A 16,600-nucleotide genomic window follows, 5' to 3' on the forward strand; every position below is an offset into this window, starting at 1 on the left:
CCAAAATTTAAGAAAGTCTGAAACATAGTTTGGCCAAAGGTTAGAATTTCGAGAGCATTTCTGTGGCTAATGGTAACGTTTCTCAGAAGCCAGAGAGGACCGTGGATGCCCCCATGAGAGGAAGCATAGCGAGAACGTCGAATCACACAGTGAGGAAGTCCGTTTGTTCACATCTCCTGCCCCGTGTCCCTGCACTTTCCTGGGTGCTGCCGAGGGAGGGGAAAGTCTGGTGCTGAAACAACACTCACTAAGATCCCTTTATAATAAAGAGAGACGGTCACACATTCAGAGGCTTTGGGGAACCACAGTATCTGGTTAGAAAGAAATCGCCTTGTTGAAAATCGTAGGAATCTAAAGCTTCTTTTTCATCGAAGTTGTTAAAAGGAAGGCAAAGCAACTTCAACGAAAGCGTTGAGAAAACAGCAGAACAGGTTGTCTGCACCTGTGGAATGAAAGTCGCCTGGAAATGGAACTCTGCAAAACACTGGATGGGGGGGACAAGAGAGCTGAGCACTTCTGGTCACGATGCCCTGAAAGTGCCACTGGGAGCTCAGGGCACTTGGGGGGCCAGCACCTGCCGCCTGGCCAGGGCCCGGGAGGTGAGCTAGCTCCAGAAGCGGGCAGCATGGAGGGCAGCCACCCTGGCCACCAGCTGAGAATCACCCCAGCATCGTCCCTGCCTTGAGGTATCAGATAGGAGGCTTGGGACCAGCCATCCCGTCTTGAGAATGTGTTGGATGACAGGCGGCCCAGCGCTAGGCCTCTGTGACCCAGATACTGGCATGGGGGAGGGGTGGAGGAGGAGGCTTAACTGCCTCCCGGTTGCCCAGAGGGGCTGAGCCTCCAGGTCTGTCTGGAAGAGGCGAGGGAGGGACTCGGGGTAGGCAGGTCAAGGCCCCAGGGGGTGCATCGACCTTAGAGAGCCACCTGTTTCCCTCCTGGAAGAGCCACAGAAGTGGGAGAACAGAAACCAGGGTTTCTGCCCCAGCTTTCTCCCACCTGGCTGTGTGTCCCTGGCCAGGCGCATACCCTCTCTGGGCCTCAGTGTCCCCCTAGATTGAAGTGGCCAAAGGAAGAGCCCTTCTGGTCCTGTGCTCCCTGTGACCACCAGCCTTTGTGTCCCCACCCCTCTCAGGGCGACCAGGACACAGGCCAGAGCTGGCTGCAGGCCTCTGGCTGGGGCTGTCCTTCTAGGTGAGGGGTTGTTGGTGTCCAGCTCTGGGAGGCCCTCGCAGGCCCCAGCAGTGCCCAGTGGCCCTGGGACCTTGGAGAGAGGGCAAGAGGAGGAAGAGGTGCCTGGGGTGGGGGCGGTTCTTGCGGCTGCCCTGGTGCCGAAGGTTGCCAGACTGAGTTTAAGCCTCGGTTCCAGAACACAAAGCCTCGTCTCTGGGGGCTTGACCCCTCAGAGCCCCCACCCCCAGGGCCGGCTGGTTGAGCTGCCCCAAGGGAACTGGCCCCAGAAGGGCCGGGTTGTTGGCTGCGAAGTGGCTGGGAGGGAAGTTTTAATGATACACAACACAAGACACAGGGGGGAAAAGAAAGAGGGGGGTGGCGGAGGAGAGAAGGGGGGGGTGGAGGAAGAAAGACCTCCTGCCAGGCCTGTTGCCAGGAGACGGCTAGGCAGCCAGAATCAGCCCTGCTCTTTTCACAGTTGCCTTTAAGCAAGGAGAGAAAGCCCCGTCCATAAAGGGGGACATGTGTTGCTGGGTGTGTAAGGCTAGCCTCTGCAGTTAGGGGAGCCCCGGGCCCGCCCCCGCCGCGGCCTGGACAGAGCCCCCTTCGCCCCCAGCCCTGCCCCCCGCTCCTGAGGGTTATGGATGAACAAGATCGGGCTACAGAGCAACGGAAAAGGACTCGGGAAGGCAGTGGCCCTGGCCACCAAAATGCCGCAGCCACCTCTGGTGGTGAAACTCACCAGCCGAGGCCCCAGGAAGCTGGCAGGGCCAGCGGGGTTGGCGTGGGGGAGGCTGGGGGATCCACCGAGGCAGGTCACAGGATTTTGTTGGCTCAGGGTGGACCACCGGCACAGGGGGGTGTCCAGTGTCCAGCAACCCTCGACAGGGGGCTAAGAAGGTGGGCTAGAGAGCTGACAAGTCCCCAGCCTGCATTCTGACCCCCGGTCCTTGTCACAGATCCCATGGTGGGAACAGGCGGCTCTCGGCTCTGCCTTGGCACTTGGGGACAGTGTCTTTGTAGCCTGGTCAGTCGGTAACTGTTTTCCACAGCCACGAGGGCAGATGGAGAGTGGGGGCTGTTGACAACACAAGGACTCCAGTGTCCCAGGCCTTGGCTGCCACTGGACAGATGTCAACCATGGGGGTGGTGCACGGTGCCCTCAGAAGGGGCTGTCAGGACGTAAGATCTGGGCATCCGCTGCTAAGTGTGCCTGGCAGCTGGGCTGGAGCCCTGGTCGGTCCTACTGGCCTTGAGTGGGAGCTTCTGGTACAAGGGCTCCTTCAGCATCGTAGTCTTCTGCCCCCCCAACACAGGCTGCCAGATCTGTTGCTTTGCTCAGCAGCAAATTAGAGAAAGAGCAGTTTCCTTTACTCCCCTGGCAGCTGCTGCTAAGGTCTGCGTTCTAGTCCTGCAAGCATTCCCAACCCGCTTCGGAGCATCCAAATCCCCAACTGCCCAGCTAGTCCTCTGGGTAGTTTTTGCATTTTTTGGTTTTTGGGATTTTTTTTGTTTGTTTTTTGTTTTTTTCTGTGTCTGAGGCAGGTGGAAGTTCCTGGGCCAGGGATTGAATCCGTGCCACAGCAGCAACCCAGGCCGCTGCAGTGACAATGCCAGATTCTTTACCCACTGCACCACAAGGGAACTCCCTGGGAAGTTCTCTTTGAACTTCAGGGGCCTGGCTGGAGGCTCGCCTGGGTTTGAACACCTGTTTCCTGCTCTGGGCAGTGGGCAGCCCTGCATCCCCTGATGCCCCCCAGGGCAGCCCAGGGCATTAATGAGAAAGCGGAATAGCTCAGCAGAGGCCTGTTCTGGACAAAATGGAGACGCTGTTGCATCTTCTACGAAATCTTATTCTGCGTGTAGGTGTGCCTTGAAATGTTTTCCATGTGAGCTGGCCTCTGAGAAAACAGGGCTCCCGGAGGAAGCCGGGAGGGTGAGCCTGCCCACTTGAAGCTGTCTGTCTCGGGCTCCTGCTGGGGAGGCCGGCTTTTCCTCCAACTTCCTTCGCATCTTGGCGCTGTGTTTTCACTAGTTCTCAAGTCTCTCCTGTCCCCATCCTTCCAGGGCCAGACCCCACCCCAGGGGTCAAGACTTGCTTCCAGAAGGGCCAGATCCCCATGATGATAACCAAAGGGGCAAATTGGCCAAAGCTCAGAGGGGGGATGGGGCGTGGGGATTCTGGTACAGTGGCTGGAGGGGCGGCGGGTGACGGGTTCCGACTCCCTGAGGCCTTCTGAGTGTGGGCAGGCTGCCTGGGAAGGGGTAGGCAGCAGGGATCTGTTAGGTGAGATGGGCTGTTAGGAGGCTGTGGGGCCCTCTGAGGTCTGGTTGGGCTTTAGGACAGGAGGCATTGAGGGCCTTTTGTGGAAAAGCACATGTCCTTGGCTTGTCACTGACTTTTTATCCCAGGAAGGGCCAAAGGCTCAAGGAAGCAAACAGCCCGGGGGCTCCGCTGTTCTTGAGGCTGGGCACAGGTTCAGTCCTGGCTCCCTCCCTCCCCGCCTCCTCCCCCTCCTTCAGCTGTCACATCCCTCCTCTACTCAGAGGACCCAATTTTAGCCTGGAAGGAAGGTCTCCCTCCCCCCCGTTCACAACTCAGCATCCTGTTTTCCCCTTATAGCTCCTGGCCAGCTCCTTCCATCCCCTCTCGTGCTCTTAGTCTATGCCTCTTGCTTCTCCGACTTGTGGGGAGAGAGTCCCTGGAAGCCCACCCTGACCCCAGAAATATCTCTGCAGTGGCCACTGATAAACACACCCATCAGCATTTCTCCCCCAAGATGGTACTAAACCCCTTAGGTTGGCCCCTCATCTCCCTTGTTCTCAATGCGGGGCAGAGCCATGAATTAATCTCTTGGGTCCACAATTACCTCCTCCTGGAAGCTTCCCTGACTTCCAGCCCTTTTACCTCTGGCTCCTCATCTGTGCAGTGATTCCTGACCCTGAGTGGCCCTCAGCCATCACCAAGATTTGTCCCCAAAGGTTGGAGGAGTAGGGGGACACTCTCCTAATGCAATGGAAGAAGCGATCCAGCGGGGTTGGAGGGAAGGAAGCAGAGTCTAGATCTCCTCTGCCCCCTTTTCTCTCCACCCTCGGCACCCTTAGGCCCTTGACCATGAGGTTGAATTTCGTGGAAGCACAGCCCTTCCCTAAGATAGTCCTGGGAGAGTGAAGCAGAGACAGGGCCCTTCTCTCTGGGACAGGACCTTCCTTGTGGGACTCCTTAGAGGCGAGGCCCGACCTCTGAGAGCCCTGGGGCCACAAAGGTGTTGTGTGAATGGGCCCAGATCAGGGACCTGTGAGGATGGTCAGGGTCACAGTGACACCTGCTGGAGCTTCTAGGAACAGCAGCTGGAGACACAGACAATGAGTGTTGGTGGGGGGAGGTGTTGGTGGGGGAGGTAGTGGGGGGGTTAAAGGAGGTTAGTAACACCTCACCCGCAGATCTTAAAATTCACCTCAGATATTAAACCCACATCCCCTTTCCAGGAGAGAAGCACAAGAAAGGTACAGAGGGAATGGGACTATTGGAATTCACCTGGGCCTCCCAGGAACATGAGGTGCATTCCTCGGAACCGGTGGTATTTTTTGAATTCAGTCAGAGAGTCTGGTTTCTAGAGATGTACCCAGAGGAAGACTGAGATTGTTCTTTGCCTTTCTATGTGAGATGGAATTTTAAGAGCAAAGAATACAAATTTTGCATATCTTTGTGTCCCATCACTTCCATGAGAGGAAGACAAGTGTGTAATACTGGACACGTCAATGATTAAAAACAGTCCAGGAGGTCCCGCTGTGGCTCAGCCTAATGAACCCACCTGGTATCCATGAGGATGTGGGTTTGATCCCTGGCCCTGCTCAGTGGGTTAAAGATCCCACATTGCCATGAGCTGTGGTGTAGGTTGCAGACACGGCTCAGACCCTGCATTGCTGTGGCTGTGGTGTAGGCTGGCAGCTGCAGCTCCAGTTCGACCCCTAGCCTGGGAACTTCCATATGCCATGGTTTGGCCTAAAAAGAAAAAACAAACAAACAAACAAACAAAATAAACAGTCCAGGTGATCATTGTCATGTCACTTTCTGGAGAAATTGGGAGGAATAAATGAGATAGTGAAATGAACTAGCCCAGTGCCTGCCCCTGATAAATGCTCAGTACTTTGGGGCAATTTGTTGATGAAAGGAATCCCTCAGTGCAGAGGGTCATTGGCCTCCCTGTGAGCCAGGCTGAGGGGCGCACAGGTGCCCAGGGCCACAGGGTGATGTCTTGGTTGGAAGCCACCTGCTGACCTGTGTCCTAAAGCGCAGGTGTGCTGCTCAGTAAATTCTTTGGAAAAAATGAAGAGCCAGATGTGCAAATAAAGAAATCCAGGGGTTAGGATTTGGATTTGCAAAATAACCCTTCACTTCAGGAAGAATCCAGTCTAGGACTCTTGGATGCCACCCAACCTCTGTTTTACCCTTACCCCCTTTAACTGGTATAGTCAAACTTCATCAGCAATGACGGGGCTCCAGAGATAAGCTGCCTGTGTAGCCAGATCCCGAGACTCCTTCCTTGGGCAGAGTCTGGAGTATACATGGGAAATTTTTGAGGCAAGGGGGTGGGCAGGCAGGCGGTGGGATTGATGTTGGGGACGCAACAGGTACCAGGCCCTGGTCTTGGTGGCTTTCCTGTCGAATCCTCAGTAAAGCCCTACAGGAGAGCTGGAGCCACTCTCACTTCACAAATAAGGGACTTGTGGCCCAGGGAGGCCATGTGACCTAGCCGAGGCCACAGCCCTCCTAAGAGCTGGGACTCAGATGTGCATCCAGGCACACCTCACTCGGAAGCCAGGGAGTGAGGGGTGACTCCCAAGGGCTGAGGCTGGGGACACAGAAAGGTGGTGGCAGGCCCACTGGGAATGTGCGTGGGGAAAGGTTTGGAGGGATAACTAATAGTCAGCAAGACTGACCACTCACAGGGCAGAGCACGACTGGGTACACGCCATTAGCATTTTTGGGGGGCTTTTTAGGGCGGCACCTGCAGCATATGGAAGTTCCTAGGCTAGGGGTTGAATTGGAGCCACAGCCACCTGCCTGTACCACAGCCACAGCAACGCTAGATCCGAGCTGCATCTGCAGCCTACATCACAGCTCATGGCAATGCTGGATCCTTAACCCAATGAGCGAGGTCAGGGATTGAACCCGTGTCCTCGTGGATACTAATCAGGTTCTTTTTTTTTTTTTTTGCTATTTTCTTGGGCCGCTTTTGCGGCATATGGAGGTTCCCAGGCTAGGGGTCTAATCGGAGCTGTAGCCACTGGCCTACGCCAGAGCCACAGCAACGCGGGATCCGAGCCGCGTCTGCGACCTACACCACAGCTCACGGCAACGCTGGATCGTTAACCCACTGAGCGAGGGCAGGGACCGAACCCGCAACCTCATGGTTCCTAGTCGGATTCGTTAACCACTGCACCACGACGGGAACTCCACTAATCAGGTTCTTAACCCGCTGTGCCACAATGGGACCTCTGGGATATGTGCCATTAGGACTGCCACATACAACCGCATGGGCTGCGCGCTGCAAAAGGGTCCCCACGTAGGAGGGTGCCACTGGCATTATGGGCACATCTGCAGTGACCATTTACTGAGAGTTGGAAGTAAAGTGCCTGGAGGAGGAGAGAGCTGTTTCTAAATCACTCATGGGGGCTTTACGGTGGGTGGGCCGTGCTCTGCCAGCCTTTTCCACGCGTAAATCACATCTTCCTTGAGACCTCCACCCAAGGGGATGAGCGGTGCGGGGAGGGGAGGCACATTTTTGCCTCACCTCTTTTCTCCCAGAAGTCATCAGCGGGACAACAGGGAGCAAAAAGCTTCACGGTCCCCCTGTCCTGCTGTTTCCTCTTGGCTATTCCTGGCTGAAGGTCTAGGCTTTTGCTCTCCTGGCTGGCTCACAGGACCTCATAACCGGGGATGAGGGGGGGGAGGGAAGGAAGGCCAGGAGAGGAAGCGTCTGGAGCCCCGCAGGCGGGCAAGTGAAGGGAAGATGCAGAGCAGGGGCTGCCTTTTCCTTTCACATCACAAATTCATTTTTTAAATCACATCAAAGAGTGTTTGGAGAAAGGGGAGAGTCCTTCTCGCAACACCATCAGTCAGGTTTAGGGACTCTGGGACCATTTCCTGGAGCAGTATTTGTTGTAACAAGCATATGAGTGGATTAAGCTTCAAGCAGACACAGTCCATAAAAATCTGGGCAGACAAGATGGGTAATTTGGTACAAGGTCCATGCAACTAGGGGGGACCATGCACCACGTAAAACAGTTCACAAATTCCCTTTACTCATGCAGTTCTAATGAACATCCATGAGTTTCTGTTATTATTATTTTTCTTGACCGTATTTATTGAATATTTATTCTATTAGACATGCAACTATGTTTGTGGCCATGCCTGCAGCAGATGCCCTGTTGCCATGACCACAGCCAATTGTGCCAGGTATAGATACCTGACCCTTGGGCAGCCAGTTGACACTGGCCACAGCTTTTGGCAGATCCTGGAAGTGCCAGTGTGGGGTCCCCACGTTTCCCTCAGACACGTGTTAGGACACACGACAGATGCCTCTGGACCCCAGAGCTGAATGGCTGTGGCTCCGTGGGGGTGTCACAGAAGCCACGATGGGCCACGTGCAGGCTATACGTTCTAAGAGAAGCAGGAACCAAGATTTAATCGATGCAGAAGCAGAAAGACATGTTTAGAAAGAATGGAGGGGCAGGATGGCAGCACAAAGAGGGGAGCGAGAGAGGCAGACCTGGGTACCTGAAAGCATGTCGGTGGGAGCATCGGCCTGGCGGCTTGACCTGATTACCCATGTCCCTCGTTAAGCCTTTTCTGTCCACTAATAGCATCCGCCTTTCCCAGGATCTGCCCACAGCCATTGTGTGTCCCCTTCCCTGATGTTCCTACAACAGCAGGCAGGAGGCAGCGAGCCTTAGGGTTGGAAGGTTCACATCTAGGATAAAGGCCGCCAGATAGAAGGATGAGGCCAGAGAGCCCAGCCTACTGCTCCTTGGAAGCCCGACTAATCAGCCTGGCAGGCTCTGGAGTACCCACAATGTTCCAGTCACATTTTATACATTATCTCATTTACTGCTCACAACAAGCCCAAAGAATAGCTTTACCCCTGAATTTTTTTTCTTTAGGGCCACACCTGCGGCATATGGAAGTTCCCAGGCTAGGGGCTGAATTGGAGCTGCAGCTGCTGGCCTATACCACAGCCACAGCAATGCAGTTTCCGAGCCATGCCTGCAACCTCACGTTGACCTTACACCTAACGCCGACAGTTACAACCTTACACCGCAGCTCCCAGCTTGCTGGATATTTAACCCACTGAGCAAGGCCAGGGATTGAACCTGTGTCCTCATGGATACTAGTCAGGTTGGTATCTGCTGATCCGCAATGGGAACGCCCATCCCTGATTTTATAGTTGGGGAAATAAGGGCTCTGAGAAATTTTAAATGACTTGCCCAAGGTCACCGGCTCGGAAGGAGAGATCCAGTCCCAGCACAGGCACCCTGGCTGTCCAGGGCCAGGGGTACTGCTGGGCTGCTTTTAATGGAAAGAAGAAAAAGACATTCATCAATATTCACCGCCCAGTGAGAGTCTGGCTCCATACCAGGCACCTCTGGGTGGGGAGGGGCTTGGTGGGTGAGTGGAGAATTCCAAAGAAAGAGGCCTCATCTGTAGCGCCCAAGATAGTGCCCGCTGCCTGACAAAGCCACGTTTCAGAATTGAAAGCCATTTAAACTCCCAGGCCTTGGAGACAACAGGGCGAGCTCTGGGGCTGCAGTGTGGAAAGGTTCCTGGAGGAGATGGGTTTGTGGGGCAGGCAGGGACGGGAGAGGAGCGATGGGGGCTGGCCGGGCACAGGGAGTGGACGAAGGGGCTCTCTGGGCTCAGCCACACCGGAAGGCTCAGGGGAGGGGAGGTGGCGGCCTCTGCCGTGTCAGGCAGGACCTCTAAGAGACCTGCATCCTGGCGGCTCACTGAGAGTCTTTGAGCAAGTCACTTCCTCCTCTGAGCTTTGTGTTCGCCACGTGCAAAGTGAAGCGGTGGGGAGGGCTCCTCCCGGCCCTCCCGGTTCTATTCTGGGGAGTCCCGCGCTGCCTGGAGGGCTGAGCAGCCTCTGCAACCGGTGGCACAGGGGACCAGCAGGGGGCGCTCCTGCAGAAGGCTGGCCGCCCCAGCCTCCCTCCCTCCATCTGCCGGGTCAGGGTGTCCCAACAGGAAGGTCCTCCCTGCCCCGCCCCTCCCCGCCTGCTCGGGTCACTTGTCTTCCCGCACTGCCCTTTCCCACCCCACTTTCTGGGATTAGCTGGCGGGGAAGTTCCCGGAATCCCGGTGTGGGGGCAGGTCACTTCCCTTCTCTGTGTCTGTTTCCCCACGTGCAGGCTGGGTTGTGTGAGGAAAGACGAGTTATCGGATGGGAGAGACTTCCAGCCACAGTAGGTGTCCAGGACAAGTAGATGTCCTGCCATTTCACACCCCATTATCTTTCCCAGGGGAGGAGACACTGCTTTTACTGTCCACCCGGGAGAGCTGGCGCCTACCCCCGCACCGTCAGGGTTCCAGCTTGCTTTTAAACTTTTACTCAGAGTCCTTTACTGCAAAGGTAGAGATGATTTCTGGATTCTGTGCGGCACCTGGCACAATGAGTGATGCTCAGCGGGTAGTCGTGGAATGACGGCGTTTTTGAAATCATCTAGTTAGGAGCTGTGAGAAAGTCACGCAGGCGCTGCCTCTCTTGAATCACACTGGAAGGTGTTCACATTCATCCTCATGTTTCTCACCACTGTTCTGTGGGGAAGACCATTAGGGAGTGCTCTGTCCATTTTATGGATGCAGAAACCGAGGTCGCAGAAGAAGCCAAGGACAAGGTTAAGTGAGGACCCAGGGTTTTCACTGGTCAAAGACAGGTGTCCCATCCTGTTGTAGCCAGCGACCCCTATTGGACACATGTGGTATCGCAGGCAGGTCATAGTAGACCCAAGGCCTCCTCAAGAGGAGAAATGTAGGCACAACCTGGATGCTAAATCCAGAGGCAGAGGAGGGGGCGTGTAGACCTTGACATTGGAGCTGGGGCTAAGAATGAGATTCCAGAGTCAATAACAGAGTGGTACGGTTTAGCAAATCACAAAGGCATTTTCTAGTCTAAAGTCCAGCACCCTTTCAATCTACGTCTCACTCCAAAGGGGAACACGGTATAGCAAAGGGATGCCCTGTAGGATCACGTCTTAGAACTATAACGACAACCAGTGGTAAGACTTGATTCCTTCTCCAACGTTTATGTGGCAGATGAGGATGGATTGTGCTATTTGGCAAAGCAAAGAAAGATGGATGGGAAAAAAGTCGATCTGCGCGATCCAGCCCAAGTGTTACTACCTCTCAGTCTTGTCCCAGACACACCTCCCTGGAACAATGAACGGATTGTCCTCTCGCCTGGGTTCCTCTCTCATTTGACACTTTCTTCTCTTTACTGCAGCGTGGTGATGAAACACGTACCGGCTTCCTGGGTTCTAACCCCAAGCTTACTAGCTGGGCAGTTACTTAACCTCTCTGTGCCTCAGTTTCTTCATCGGTAAAATGTTGTAAAGCTGAAATAAGTCAATATTTCTAGAGAACTCAGAACGACGCTTAGCATGTGTAAGTATTCAAAATGCTGTATGCACGTCTTTCCCAACAGATTCTGTGCTCCTCAAGAACAGAACCTGGCGTTGTCTCTTCCTCCTAGGGCTCAGCACCAGATGCTCAAAGTTTGTTAAATCCAAGAGTATATCATCCTACTTTCTATGAAAAGGAAATTTTGTAGTAAAACAGAGTTAGTCATTAAGTGTGTGTGTGTGTGTGTGTGTGTGCCTGAGCTTACTGTTTCCTGGAGATAAATGAAGATTGGAGTCTCTCCTCACAGTTTATTTTGTTTTGGTCTTTTTAGGGCCGCACCTGTGGCATATGGAGGTTCCCAGGCTAGGGGCAGAATTGGAGCTGCAGCTGCTGGCCTGCGCCACAGCCACAGCAATGAGGGATCCAGGCTGTGTTTGTGACCTACACTGTAGCTCAGGGCAATGCCAGAGCCTTAACCCACTGAATGAGGCCAGGGATCGAACCCACATCCTCATGGATACTTGTCGGTTGGGTTCTTAACACACTGAGCCACAATGGGAACTCCCCTCCTCGGTTTAAAGAAAGACCTCTGCTGGGCCACTGGAGCCCCACACTGAGTTTAGGAAGACATGCTGTGGTCCAGCCGTCACTAGTCAAGACTTTGTTAATGAGCACCTCCTACAAACTTCTTTGTTCCTGTGGTTGTGCAAGTGTGACCTGGTGGAGGTGGTCTGTTGATGGGAACCTTCTAGAACTTGCAAGGGATTGCATTCCTCCAGGTGCCGCTTAAATAATCCGAACTTCAAAATGGATACACTTTCCTCTCACCCTTCCCTTCCTGAAGCAAGAGTTACTCAGATAAAAACATAAAAAAAAGAAGATGTTAAGAGGGTTTTTGGGAGTTCCCTGGTGGCTTGGGGGTTAAGGATCTGGCACGGGTTTGATCCCTGGCCCCTGAACTTCCACATGCTGCAGGTACAGCCAAAAAAAAAAAAAGAGAGTGACTTTGTTCAGAGTCAAATCTTTAGAATGTTCTTTATAGTAAATTCTGGATGATTTCTTATTTCTATTTCCTAAAAAAGTTGTTTCTCTTGCCTTCCTCCTATCCTTCCTTCCTTCTTTCCTTCCTTCCTTCATTTTTTCCCTTTCTTTTGAACTATATTAGTAGCTGCAGCTTGTGTGGAAAACCCTTCTGCTGAAAGCACCTGAAAGTGGAGTCTTTTGTTCGTGCTTTGCCAGTGGGATGGCCCGAGAGGGATCTGCAATAGCCAAAGGCAAGATGCGTGCTGCCTGCTGGTCAGTGCTGCCTGCCCAGTCCTCTCACTGTGTCCTAATGCTTCTGGAAGTGGGAACCCTGGGGGTAGGTGTATTCACGGCGAGCCCAGTACCCAGGCAGAGAACGGGCATATATGTCACCTGACAGTTCTGAGTTGACTTTGACTTATGGGGACAATGGAGCAGGCTGTTGGCAATTGTGATGGTCCGTCCAGTTTGCCACTTTCCCACCTCCCTCTGCATTCAGCCTTCCTTCGCTAAATACGCTGTTGTCTCGAGGGCTGGAGAAGGGCCTCAGGCAGGCAAGGGGGCGAGGAACGGTCATGCCACCTTCCATACAACCCAACCTCCGCTCAGAGCACTGTTCTGGAGCAAGAAGATGAGGAAGGGAAGAACAAACAGCAGCGAGATGGCCTCGAATTGGAATTGCCATGGGGGGGTGTGTGTGTGTGTGTGCTCTGCTAACTCCAGAGCGAGCTTCCAGAGAGAGAACAAGGGCTCTTCCTACAGAAAAGGAGATGGGTGGATGCCATAGAAGGATGTCTAGGAATACTTCCCCTATCCCCTCCCAATATCTTTCCTGCCAATGCTTAAAGTTTTACCACTAAAGATTTATTCTTGTATAGTTATTCCCTCCCCCTTTTAAGAAAAATAATTTTTTGGGGTCTTTTTAGGGCCACTCCCACAGCATATGGAAGTTCCCAGGCTAGGGGTTGAAACGGAACTGTAGCTGCCAGCCTACGCCACAGCCATAGCAACACCACATCCAAGCCACACCTGTGATCTATACTGCAACTCACAGCAGTGCCGGATCCTTAAACCACTGAGCGGGGCCAGGGATCAAACTCGTGTCTTTATGGATAATAGTGTTTGTTACTGCTGAGCCACAACAGGAAGTCCCCAAAATGTTTTTCATTATAAATGTTAAATAGGCTTGCAGTAGAAAATTTGGAAACTTGGAGTTCCCATCGTGGCTCAGTCGATAACAAATCCAACTAGGAACCATGAAGTTGTGGATTTAGTCCCTGGCCTGGGTCAGTGGGTTAAGGATCCAGCGTTGCTGTGGTGTAGGTCACAGATGTGGCTTGGATCCCGCATTGCTGTGGCTCTGGTGTAGGCCGGTGGCAACAGGTCCAATTAGACTCTCGTCTGGGAACCTCCATATGCTACGGGTGTGGCCCTAGAAAAGACAAAAAAAAAAAAAAGAAAAGAAAGAAAAAAAAAAGAAAATTTGGAAACTACGAAGAGGATAAAAACATTTTTAACACACACTCTCAACCTCCAAAGCACCCACTTAAAAAATATTTTGGTATCTTTCTCCCCCATCATTTTTGTTGTTTTCATGTATAGCTGTGAGTATCCCAGTATTCTGTGGCCCACTTTCCCCACTTGGCTTCAGTCCTATTTCAGCCTGATGTTTAGGAAAGATCACATACCCAGCCACCAAGTGCCACTGAGTTCCAAAAATGTTGAGGAAGTTTCTTACCTTTCTGAACTTCAGTGTCTTTCCTGGGTAGCAGGGACAGTGCTGTCCAGTGTGATGCCTCATAGCACCCTGGAACCAAAAAAAGAGAGTGTGAGAGTTAAGGCAAGCTCAGATGTGCAGGGGTGGGATGGATGGAAGTGGTCAGAACAGAACTAGTTTTATTTTTTTGGTCTGTTTAGGGCTTCACCTGTGGCATATGGCAGTTCCCAGGCTAGGAGTTGAACCAGAGCTGCAGCTGCCTGCCTATGCCACAGCCCCAGAAACACCAGATGCCAGCTGCGTCTGTGACCTACACCGTGGCTCATGGCAATGCCAGATCCTTAATCCATTGAGCGGGGCCAGGGATTGAACCTGTGTCCTCATGAATACCAGTTGGGTTCATTACTGCTGAGCCACAGTGGGAACTCCCAGAGCAGAGCTAGTTATAATGAGGCTGTAGCAAAGAAGGCTGGGTCACAGGGAGTAGGTGAGCACAGGCAGAGGAACAGTGAGCACATCCACACCAGCTCCTGGCCAGGACCAGCTCTCCTGAGTATCCGAGCCTTGGGCTGGGCCTGGGTGCTGGTTCCCTCCTTTGGAGCTACTGGGCACCGCCTGCCCCACTGCCTGTTGGGTCAAGCCCATTTCCAGTGTAGCAGTGAGGGTGCTGAGAGGGAGATGGCCAGCCTGGAAGTCCTCACTTCCACTTGCTCATGGCCTGGTGGTGAACTCAGAGGCTTGTGTGAGTGCCAGGCTCTGCCTGGGGCCTGGCCTTGGCTTTGGAGTCCTGGGGGACCTAGGGCCAGACAAGGATGAGTAGCTCCTGGGGGTTTGCCTCAGGCAGGGTGGCCTGGTTTGGGGTCAGGGCCGCAGGGAGGAGGAAGAGGAGCTGGATTTGATACAGCCTATCCAAGCCTTTCGGGTCACTCATTTGGGACTGCCCGTGTGTGTGTGTGTGTGTGTGTGTGTGTGTGTGTGTGTCTGTGCAGAGGGCTGGGAAAACTGCTTCATCCCCACACCGTGGCTGCCTTGGGCTGGTGAATGGAGACAGGTAGCTGCATGTGGATGCCTAAGAATGCTTCTCTTGCATACCTGTGTGAACGTGTAGGTCCAGGAGCAGCTGTGGGTCTGCCTAGGAATTTAGACAGCCATGGGGGAGGCGGGGCGGGAGGTCTGTGTGTCATCAAATGCCTGGACTTGTGCTGTAGAGTGTCAGGGTGTGTGTTTGCAGCACATATCAGGGAGCGCGTGTCTGGGCACGGGGGTGGGGGTGCCTCTGTGAGCATGTGTTGTATCAGAATGATACTCTCCATCTCTGCAGCCCCATAAAACGGTCACAGACTAAGTTATAAGCCAGCAACAACGCATAGTACCTGAGTACCGTCCACGTACTGGGCCCTGTGCCAGCCTCCAGAGATTTGGAAAGAAGTAAAATTCAGGCCCAGTTGAGGAGCTCCCGGGGCAGAGGGGGAGGTGGGAGGAACAAATCCTTACAGCCCAGGCTGTAAGGACTGAGGGCTGATCTTGGAGTCCCTCCTCAGAGGTCCCACAATATCACAGATATTGAGATAATTTGTTTTCACCACCATCTCCTCCTCCAGACTAGAGGCCCTTAATGGCTGGCACTTGGGAGGCACACGATGGTCCGTAAGGGTGAATCATGCAAAGGCCACTGTGGGCAGGGCTCTGCCTGGGCAGCCCTCAGCCAGCCATGGTCAATCAGGAGCCACAGCAAGTGTGACAGTCCCTCTGGGGGTGGGCTTCACTCTTATTTCCATTACCTACAACTGGGTCATGTGCACCAGCTATTAATCTTCCTGGGCCTCACTTAACTTGTCGGTGCAATGGGAATAATGATAGCCCTAAACTCACAGGGGGCTTGAGGCTTCAGTGAGACATATGCTGGTACATGTTCTAGGCCTGAGCAGGCACGCCCGTGCACACACACATGCGCTGGGGCGGGTGCATGCACGCATACTCGCACACACAGGCAGCTTGGTACATAGGAGCTGCTATTGGAACTATTATCAGCAACGGCGACTGCTAACTGGGCAGTTCCATGAAGTCCTGCTGACCAGTAAGGCCGAAGCAGAACTCTGAAGCCTCCATGGGTAAGTTGGGGGGTCACCCCAGCAGGCAGAGGCCAGCAGCGTTTGGTTCTAACCTCAGAAGGAAGGCGCCACATCGTGGGCTAGTGGAGGCTCAAGAACTTCCATCTGGATATTTCCATGTGTGCCTCTGCCCCACCACTGATGTCTCCCATACATCTTTGGTGCTTCCTGCAACTTCTCTGCATTGCAGCCTTAACTGTCAGATGTCAACATATATCTTTTATGAAATGTTGAAAAAGTGTCACTTTGGGAGAATGTGCCTCCCCCTTCCCCCACCCTCTCCAGGCACCTGCAGGCTTGTGTGTGCTTGTGTGCACCTTGGGTGCTCACGGGCATGAGGAAAGGAAGGGAACTTGGGGCAGCTCCCACCTCCCTCGCCTGAATTCAGGTGCCCATTGGGGTGGCTGGGGCCTGGTGGGGGCTCTTGCTCCTCCCTGACTCACACTGGTCCAGCTTGGCATCCCCTCCTCTGAGCCTTGCTAAGCCTGATTCAAGGTCTTACCAGTGATGTGTTGGAGCTGGTTCGGATTGGCCTGCAGAGCCACCTGTACAAATCTCTTTCTAACTCCAGAGATCAAGATGACGCCACACTGATAGCTTGAAATCAGTCGCGATGGCAATATTTGCAGCACAGAAATTGGCAAATTATATGTTAGACTCTTGCCTGACTCGCAGAGCAGTTGTAAGCACCAGCACACCACTGGTCCTGCCTGCAGGATAACAACCCCTGAAATGAAAGCCAGCACCTGCTAGGCATTTGGCATCACTCTTTTTTTTGTTTTGGTTTTGGTCTTTCTGTCCTTTCTAGGGCCGCACCCATGGCATGTGGAGGTTCCCAGGGTAGGGGTCTAATCGGAGCTGTAGCCACGGCCTACACCACAGCCACAGCAACATGGGATCCGAGCCGTGTCTGCAACCTACACCAACATACACCGTCTGCAACGCCGGATC

At 53.5% G+C, this 16,600-nt stretch overlaps 1 protein-coding gene across 11 annotated transcripts in view; it reads right to left on the reverse strand.

Annotated features, from left to right (window-relative positions):
* Positions 1–16,600, reverse strand: part of LOC102167870 (proto-oncogene Wnt-3) — a 139,044-nt gene that overhangs the window by 61,677 nt on the left and 60,767 nt on the right. For 5 of the 11 annotated variants that reach the window (XR_014821028.1, XR_014821027.1, XR_014821020.1 and 2 more), the window contains 2 exons: positions 13,560–13,628; positions 7,521–10,984 (listed from right to left, as the gene is read on the reverse strand). The gene's annotated coding sequence lies outside the window, so the exon portion shown is untranslated. Of the gene's footprint in view, positions 1–7,520; positions 12,578–13,559; positions 13,629–16,600 lie in introns of those variants that run through there. The other 6 variants (XR_014821030.1, XR_002337078.2, XM_084984205.1 and 3 more) reach the window with 4 other exon arrangements.

The sequence above is a fragment of the Sus scrofa genome, chromosome 12 (genome assembly GCF_054392235.1).
Source record: "Sus scrofa isolate SSC_HxYL_T2T_F1_AM1 chromosome 12, Sscrofa_HxYL_maternal_Yorkshire_Landrace_v2.0, whole genome shotgun sequence".
Taxonomy (NCBI): Eukaryota; Metazoa; Chordata; class Mammalia; order Artiodactyla; family Suidae; genus Sus; species Sus scrofa.